Genomic DNA, 9680 nt, shown 5'->3' with positions numbered 1-9680 from the left:
AAACAAAATGGTGGGGGGGGGGGGAATCTTGAGAATTGACAAGTGTTTTTTTTCTGCTAAAACGAATTGACATATGTCTTGTCTCGAAAAATGTGAGCTTTTTTTCATTCAGGGTAATTTTCTCTTGTAAAGTCAGGTAATCAACCCACAAGCTTGGATGATAGTCTACTGACCGGCATTGAACCATCTGGTTTGTTTCTTTACCAAGAAGATGATTATTTGCAAAGGTTTCTGGAGACATTTTTGTTCCCCTTTCTACGTAGATGTCAATATAAAATGAAGAACTACAGAGGCTTTGATTCTTGTCTTGTGAAAGGTCAGTTGAAGAGGATTTGTAGTCAAACAAGCGCTCCATGATGCCAAAGACTGTAGTAATCAAGTTACCAACTAGCCATCTTACTGAATACACCATTTCTTTTACAAATCACCACGTTATTCAAATAATTCCTTCCATTCACAAATACAAAAAAACTCCAAATTCTATGCTAATTTTATTTGTTTTAAACTGTCAATTGAGTACATATCGGTCTGGTCAATTTTATTGGGTTTGGATTCGAATTTAAAAACTGTAGATTATGTACTCCTTTTGTCTTTCAAATGCATTCAAACAAAATGGTTGATGGGGCGGACTCTTCAGAATTGACATGTGTTTTTGTTCCGCTAAAACGAATTGACTATGTCTTGTCACGAAAAATGTGTTATTTTTTTCATTCATTGTAATTTACCCTTGAAAAGTCAGGTAATCCTCCCACAAGCTCGGATGATAGTCTACCGACCGGCATTCACCCATCTTGTTTTTTTCTTTTGCTGGAAGAGGACGATTTGGAAAGGTTTCTAGAGACGTTCTTTTTCCCCTTTCTACTTAGATGTCAATACAAAATGAAGAACAACAGAGGCTTTGATTCTTGTCTTCCGAAAGGTCAGTTGAAGAGGATTTATAATCAAACAAGCGCTCCATGATGCCAAAGACTGTAGTAATCAAGTTACCAACTAGCCATCTTAGTAAATACACCATTTCTTTTACAAACCAGGATGTTATTCAAATAGTTCTGTCTTTTCACAAATACATAAAAATTTCAAAATGTATGCTAATTTTATATGTTTTAAACTGTGAATTGAGTACATATCGGTCTGGTCAATTTTATTGGGTTTGGATTCGATTTGAAAGACGATAGATTCTTTACTACTTTTGTCTTTCAAATGCATTCAAACAAAATGGTTGGTGGGGGGGACTCTTCATAATTGACATGTGTTTTCTTTCCGCTAAAACGAATTGACATATTTCTTGTCACGAAAAATGTGTTGTTTTTTTCATTCAGGGTAATTTACCCTTGAAAAGTCACGTAATCCTCCCACAAGCTCGGATGATAGTCTACCGACCGGCATTCAACCATCCGATTTTTTTCTTTTGCAGGAAGAGGACGATTTGGAAAGGTTTCTAGAGACGTTCTTTTTCCCCTTTCTACGTAGATGTCAATACAAAATGAAGAACAACAAAGGGCTTTGATTCTTGTCTTCCGAAAGGTCAGTTGAAGAGGATTGATAATCAAACAAGCGCTCCATGATGCCAAAGACTGTAGTAATCAAGTTGCCAACTAGCCATCTTACTAGATACACCATTTCTTTTACAAAGAAGACGTTATTGAAATAATTTCGTCCATTCATAAATACACAAAAACTCCAAATTCTATGCCAATTTTATTTGTTTTAAACTGTCAATTGAGTACGTATCGGTCTGGTCAATTTTATTTGGTTTGGATTTAATTTTAATGACTGTAGATTATGTACTACATTCTTCTTTCAAATGCATTCAAACAAAGTTGTGGGGGGGGGGGGAATCTTGAGAATTGACAAGTGTTTTTTTTCTGCTAAAACGAATTGATATAAGTCTTGTCTCGAAAAATGTGTGCTTTTTTTCATTCAGGGTAATTTTCCCTTGTAAAGTCAGGTAATCCACCCACAAGCTCGGATGATAGTCTACCGACCGGCATTCAACCATCTAGTTTGTTTCTTTACCAAGAAGATGATGATTTGCAAAGGTTTCTAGAGACATTTTTGTTCCCCTTTCAACGTAGATGTCAATACAAAATGATGAACAAGAGAGGCTTTGATTCTTGTCTTGCGAAAGGTCAGTTGAAGAGGATGTATAGTCAAACAAGCACTCCATGATGCCAAAGATTGTAGTAATCAAGTTACCAACTTGCCATCTTACTAAATACACCATATCTTTTACAAATCACCATGTTATTCAAATAATTCCGTCTATTCACAAATACACAAAAACTCCAAATTCTATGCTAATTTTATTTGTTTTAAACTCTTAATTGAGTACATATCGGTCTGGTCAATTTTATTGGGTTTGGATTCGATTTTAAAGACTGTAGATTATGTACTACTTTTGTCTGTCAAATGCATTCAAACAAAATTGTTGGTGGGGGGGACTCTTGAGAATTGACATGTGTTTTCGTTTTGCTAAAACGAATATACATATGTCTTGTCACGAAAAATTGGTTTTTTTTTCATTGAGGCTAATTTACCCTTGAAAAGTCAGGTATTCCTCCCACAAGCTCGGATGATCGTCTATCGACCGGCATTCACCCATCTGGTTTTTTTCTTTCGCAGAAAGAGGACGATTGGAAAAGGTTTCTAGAAACGTTCTTTTTCCCCATTCTACTTAGATGTCAATACAAAATGAAGAACAACAGCGGCTTTGACTCTTGTCTGTCGAAAGGTCAGTTGAAGAGGATTTATAATCAAACAAGCGCTCCATGATGCCAAAGACTGTAGTAATCAAGTCACCAACTAGCCATCTTAGTAAATACACCATTTCTTTTACAAACCAGGATGTTATTCAAATAGTTCTGTCTTTTCACAAATACATAAAAATTCCAAAATGTATGCTAATTTTATATGTTTTAAACTGTGAATTGAGTACATATCGGTCCGGTCAATTTTATTGGGTTTGGATTCGATTTGAAAGACGATAGATTCTTTACTACTTTTGTCATTCAAATGCATTCAAACAAAATGGTTGGTGGGGGGGACTCTTCATAATTGACATGTGTTTTCTTTCCGCTAAAACGAATTGACATATTTCTTGTCACGAAAAATGTGTTGTTTTTTTCATTCAGGGTAATTTACCCTTGAAAAGTCACGTAATCCTCCCACAAGCTCGGATGATAGTCTACCGACCGGCATTCAACCATCCGATTTTTTTCTTTTGCAGGAAGAGGACGATTTGGAAAGGTTTCTAGAGACGTTCTTTTTCCCCTTTCTACGTAGATGTCAATACAAAATGAAGAACAACAAAGGGCTTTGATTCTTGTCTTCCGACAGGTCAGTTGAAGAGGATTGATAATCAAACAAGCGCTCCATGATGCCAAAGACTGTAGTAATCAAGTTGCCAACGAGCCATCTTACTAGATACACCATTTCTTTTACAAACGAAGACGTTATTGAAATAATTTCGTCCATTCATAAATACACAAAAACTCCAAATTCTATGCCAATTTTATTTGTTTTAAACTGTCAATTGAGTACGTATCGGTCTGGTCAATTTTATTTGGTTTGGATTTAATTTTAATGACTGTAGTTTATGTACTACATTCGTCTTTCAAATGCATTCAAACAAAGTTGTGGGGGGGGGGAATCTTGAGAATTGACAAGTGTTTTTTTTCTGCTAAAACGAATTGACATAAGTCTTGTCTCGAAAAATGTGAGCTTTTTTTCATTCAGGGTAATTTTCCCTTGTAAAGTCAGGTAATCCACCCACAAGCTCGGATGATAGTCTACCGACCGGCATTCAACCATCTAGTTTGTTTCTTTACCAAGAAGATGATGATTTGCAAAGGTTTCTAGAGACATTTTTGTTCCCCTTTCAACGTAGATGTCAATACAAAATGATGAACAAGAGAGGCTTTGATTCTTGTCTTGCGAAAGGTCAGTTGAAGAGGATTTATAGTCAAACAAGCACTCCATGATGCCAAAGACTGTAGTAATCAAGTTACCAACTAGCCATCTTACTAAATACACCATATCTTTTACAAATCACCATGTTATTCAAATAATTCCGTCTATTCACAAACACACAAAAACTCCAAATTCTATGCTAATTTTATTTGTTGTAAACTCTTAATTGAGTACATATCGGTCTGGTCAATTTTATTGGGTTTGGATTCGAATTTAAAGACTGTAGATTATGTACTACTTTTGTCTTTCAAATGCATTCAAACAAAATGGTTGATGGGGCGGACTCTTCAGAATTGACATGTGTTTTTGTTCCGCTAAAACGAATTGACTATGTCTTGTCACGAAAAATGTGTTATTTTTTTCATTCATTGTAATTTACCCTTGAAAAGTCAGGTAATCCTCCCACAAGCTCGGATGATAGTCTACCGACCGGCATTCACCCATCTGGTTTTTTTCTTTTGCTGGAAGATGACGATTTGGAAAGGTTTCTAGAGACGTTCTTTTTCCCCTTTCTACTTAGATGTCAATACAAAATGAAGAACAACAGAGGCTTTGATTCTTGTCTTCCGAAAGGTCAGTTGAAGAGGATTTATAATCAAACAAGCGCTCCATGATGCCAAAGACTGTAGTAATCAAGTCACCAACTAGCCATCTTAGTAAATACACCATTTCTTTTACAAACCAGGATGTTATTCAAATAGTTCTGTCTTTTCACAAATACATAAAAATTCCAAAATGTATGCTAATTTTATATGTTTTAAACTGTGAATTTAGTACATATCGGTCCGGTCAATTTTATTGGGTTTGGATTCGATTTGAAAGACGATAGATTCTTTACTACTTTTGTCTTTCAAATGCATTCAAACAAAATGGTTGGTGGGGGGGACTCTTCATAATTGACATGTGTTTTCTTTCCGCTAAAACGAATTGACATATTTCTTGTCACAAAAAATGTGTTGTTTTTTTCATTCAGGGTAATTTACCCTTGAAAAGTCACGTAATCCTCCCACAAGCTCGGATGATAGTCTACCGACCGGCATTCAACCATCCGATTTTTTTCTTTTGCAGGAAGAGGACGATTTGGAAAGGTTTCTAGAGACGTTCTTTTTCCCCTTTCTACGTAGATGTCAATACAAAATGAAGAACAACAAAGGGCTTTGATTCTTGTCTTCCGAAAGGTCAGTTGAAGAGGATTGATAATCAAACAAGCGCTCCATGATGCCAAAGACTGTAGTAATCAAGTTGCCAACTAGCCATCTTACTAGATACACCATTTCTTTTACAAACGAAGACGTTATTGAAATAATTTCGTCCATTCATAAATACACAAAAACTCCAAATTCTATGCCAATTTTATTTGTTTTAAACAAACAATTGAGTACGTATCGGTCTGGTCAATTTTATTTGGTTTGGATTTAATTTTAATGACTGTAGATTATGTACTACATTCGTCTTTCAAATGCATTCAAACAAAGTTGTGGGGGGGGGGGAATCTTGAGAATTGACAAGTGTTTTTTTTCTGCTAAAACGAATTGATATAAGTCTTGTCTCGAAAAATGTGTGCTTTTTTTCATTCAGGGTAATTTTCCCTTGTAAAGTCAGGTAATCCACCCACAAGCTCGGATGATAGTCTACCGACCGGCATTCAACCATCTAGTTTGTTTCTTTACCAAGAAGATGATGATTTGCAAAGGTTTCTAGAGACATTTTTGTTCCCCTTTCAACGTAGATGTCAATACAAAATGATGAACAAGAGAGGCTTTGATTCTTGTCTTGCGAAAGGTCAGTTGAAGAGGATGTATAGTCAAACAAGCACTCCATGATGCCAAAGACTGTAGTAATCAAGTTACCAACTTGCCATCTTACTAAATACACCATATCTTTTACAAATCACCATGTTATTCAAATAATTCCGTCTATTCACAAATACACAAAAACTCCAAATTCTATGCTAATTTTATTTGTTTTAAACTCTTAATTGAGTACATATCGGTCTGGTCAATTTTATTGGGTTTGGATTCGATTTTAAAGACTGTAGATTATGTACTACTTTTGTCTGTCAAATGCATTCAAACAAAATTGTTGGTGGGGGGGACTCTTGAGAATTGACATGTGTTTTCGTTTTGCTAAAACGAATATACATATGTCTTGTCACGAAAAATTGGTTTTTTTTTCATTGAGGCTAATTTACCCTTGAAAAGTCAGGTATTCCTCCCACAAGCTCGGATGATCGTCTATCGACCGGCATTCACCCATCTGGTTTTTTTCTTTCGCAGAAAGAGGACGATTGGAAAAGGTTTCTAGAAACGTTCTTTTTCCCCATTCTACTTAGATGTCAATACAAAATGAAGAACAACAGCGGCTTTGACTCTTGTCTGTCGAAAGGTCAGTTGAAGAGGATTTATAATCAAACAAGCGCTCCATGATGCCAAAGACTGTAGTAATCAAGTTACCAACTAGCCATCTTACTAGATACACCATTTCTTTGACAAACGAAGACGTTCTTCAAATAATTTCGTCCATTCATAAATACACAAAAACTCCAAATTCAATGCTAATTTTATTTGTTTTAAATTGTCAATTGAGTACATATCGGTCTGGTCAATTTTATTTGGTTTGGATTCAATTTTAATGTCACGCCCCGAACCCCAACGAGCTCGCGACATCCCTTGCTCCGGTCGAAATGATGCGACATCCCAGGAACATCGCCGACCCAACCCAAACATCAGAGCCACATGCGGAAGCGAATAACAAAACCCCGGACAGAAAGATGACGACGACGGGGTAGACCATCATAACAATCGAACAACAACATCTTCATACAGCACCAAATATACAAACATCATATTACAGACATAATTAACAAACTAGCATCCGAAATCACCGTCGACAAAATATCAGGGTCTGGTTAACTTAACTTCCCTATGGGTCAACCCGATTTACACAACCCCCAAAACCTTAAGGAAAAACCTAAGGATCGCCCTCCTCCAGTCTTCTTCTGAATCTTCGGGTCTGAGCCTTCGGACACTCACCTGCAACTCCACCGGGCACCAAAAGCAGCTCCCCGGACTTCCAAAAAGAAAAGGCGCACTTCCCGGGTTTAGGGCCGGAGGTCCGAAAGTGGCGGTTATACAACTGTGAGACGAATCTCAATGAAAATTTTCCGTGAAGAACTCGAAACCCATTTCTAACCGTAAACACCTCGTTTTAACACTCAAAGTCAGATGAAATCCGGTTCGCTCAGACAGCCCCTCCGGCCATCAAAATACAACTCATTAGGTACCCAAATCACTTTGGAAAATCTTGAAATTTTTATATGTTATACCCACAAATGTCCCCAACAATTTCCGTGAAGGAAGTATTTTGAAAATATGCCTGGAAAAATTTATAAAAACTCGAACAGACCAGAAGGTCGGGTGAACAGTAAATCGGGCAGTTTTATTTCGGTCCAAAGATGGACTTCCGAATGGCGTCAAATGATTTCCAAAAATTCCCAAATTAAAATATGTTATACTTAAAGATGTTGGGAACAATTTTCATGCAGAACACTTCCTCAAATTTGGGCCACACAAGTCATAGTAAAAATAGCAAAATCTGGCGACACAGCAGCAGCCCAGCCGGAAATCAGTCAACACGCACCACCGAGCAAACCAGCCACTAAATTCACCCTAAACCGAGCCCTAAACCAGCCTAACAATACCCGAGGTCCTAGGCGACATTTGGAGAGGTCACTTACCTAAGAAAGGCGAGACGAACGGGCTGGATGGGTGGCTGAAACGGGCGGAACAGCAGCAGCAGCAATGGGAGGAAATGGCTAAGGAAGAGAATGAAGGAAGAAAGGAGGAGGAGGAAAACGTGGGGAAGGGGGGGAAGGCTGCTGAACGTGGGCTGGCTGAATGGGGGAGGAGAGAGAGAGGGCTGGTCAGCTGGTCAAATATGACAGCCCCCAAGTGCCACGTGTCGCGATCCTACGCGATTCCCGTTTTGCCCTTGATCCGACGGCCTAGATTCAATCTAATCCAATAATTGAAGGGCAAAGAGGTCAATTGTCCAATAATGCAGCTGATATTTTCAGACCCGATTATCCCAAAATTATCCCCAAAATTCGGAACTGAAACGGGCCCAGGGGCAAAATTGTCATTTTTCCAGTCCCGGGGCGAAATTCCAATTTTCGCACATACGGGTTCCATATGTGTGTGGCCAACATAATATGGCGTCGGAATCATGAAAATAGCTCCTTAAGCCCTCGAAAATCGACTGCAAAGTCCTAGGAATAAAATAATATTTTTTTTCACTTCCGAACCAAAATTCCAATTTTTGACCGAAACAACTCTAAATGCGCGTGGCCACCCCAAAATGACACTAGCCTCGAAAAATAACCTCAAACGACCTCAAAATCCAACATCGGTGTCCACAGGGGCAAAACCGTAATTTTTCCGGCCTCGGACTGAAATCCATTTTTTTACAGAAATGGGTGGCCCCAAGGTTGGCCAAGCCAAAAACGTCATCGGCCGCTCAAAATTGTCACTTTCAAAATTCTCGATTCCCGGGCCCGAATTCCAAGAAATGACTAAAATTGAACAATCGCGACTTTAGCTTATCTCTTGCTAACGGGTGGCTCCCTGGAATTATGCGCTCTCGATCCGTGACCGACACTAAGTCAAATCACGTTTAAGTTTACTCTTCCCAGGACGACCTCGATTGTCATATAATTGCGAGGGTCTGTCATTAGTGCCCTTCTGACACGATCAATCAAATAGACCGGTCTCGGTTGGCTCAAAACATTCCCTCGTCAATCCATATGGTCGAAGATCAAACCCAGGTCGAGTTCTTTGGTCATGCGAACTCAATCCCTTAATAGCCTTACCCCTAAGGTTGGCATCCCGAGAATGCGCGGGTCCCGGGTGAGATCTCACTATAGTGCATTGGTCAAATTCATTTCCTAAATCCCGGGAAAAGGATCGAAAATTCAGACTGTTACATTTAATGACTGTAGATTATGTACTACATTCGTCTTTCCAATGCATTCAAACAAAATGGTGGGGGGGGGGGGAATCTTGAGAATTGACAAGTGATTTTTTTTTTGCTAAAACGAATTGACATATGTCTTGTCTAGAAAAATGTGTGCTTTTTTTCATTCAGGGTAATTTTCCCTTGTAAAGTCAGGTAATAAACCCACAAGCTCGGATGATAGTCTACCGACCGGCATTCAACCATCTGGTTTGTTTCTTTACCAAGAAGACGATGATTTGCAAAGGTTTCTAGAGACATTTTTGTTCCCCTTTATACGTAGATGTCAATACAAAATGAAGAACAAGAGAGGCTTTGATTCTTGTCTTGTGAAAGGTCTGTTGAGGAGGATTTATAGTCAAACAAGCGCTCCATGATGCCAAAGACTGTAGTAATCAAGTTACCAACTAGCCATCTTACTAAATACACCATTTCTTTTACAAATCAGGATGTTATTCAAATAGTTCCGTCCATTCACAAATACACAAAAACTCCAAAATCTATGCTAATTTTATGTGTTTTAAACTGTGAATTGAGTACATATTGGTCCGGCCAATTTTATTGGGTTTGGATTCTATTTGAAACACTGTAGATTCTGTACTGCTTTTGTCTTTCAAATGCATTCAAACAAAATGGTTGGTGGGGGGGACTCTTCAGAATTGACATGTGTTTTCGTTCAGCTAAAACGAATTGACATATGT

Source organism: Syzygium oleosum, unplaced genomic scaffold, assembly GCF_021117445.2.
Source record: "Syzygium oleosum isolate NSW1041296 unplaced genomic scaffold, Sole_v2.1 Sole_v2.19, whole genome shotgun sequence".
Lineage (NCBI taxonomy): Eukaryota > Viridiplantae > Streptophyta > Magnoliopsida > Myrtales > Myrtaceae > Syzygium > Syzygium oleosum.
The sequence above is the reverse complement of the archived record's forward strand: the minus strand, read 5'-3'. Positions refer to the sequence as shown.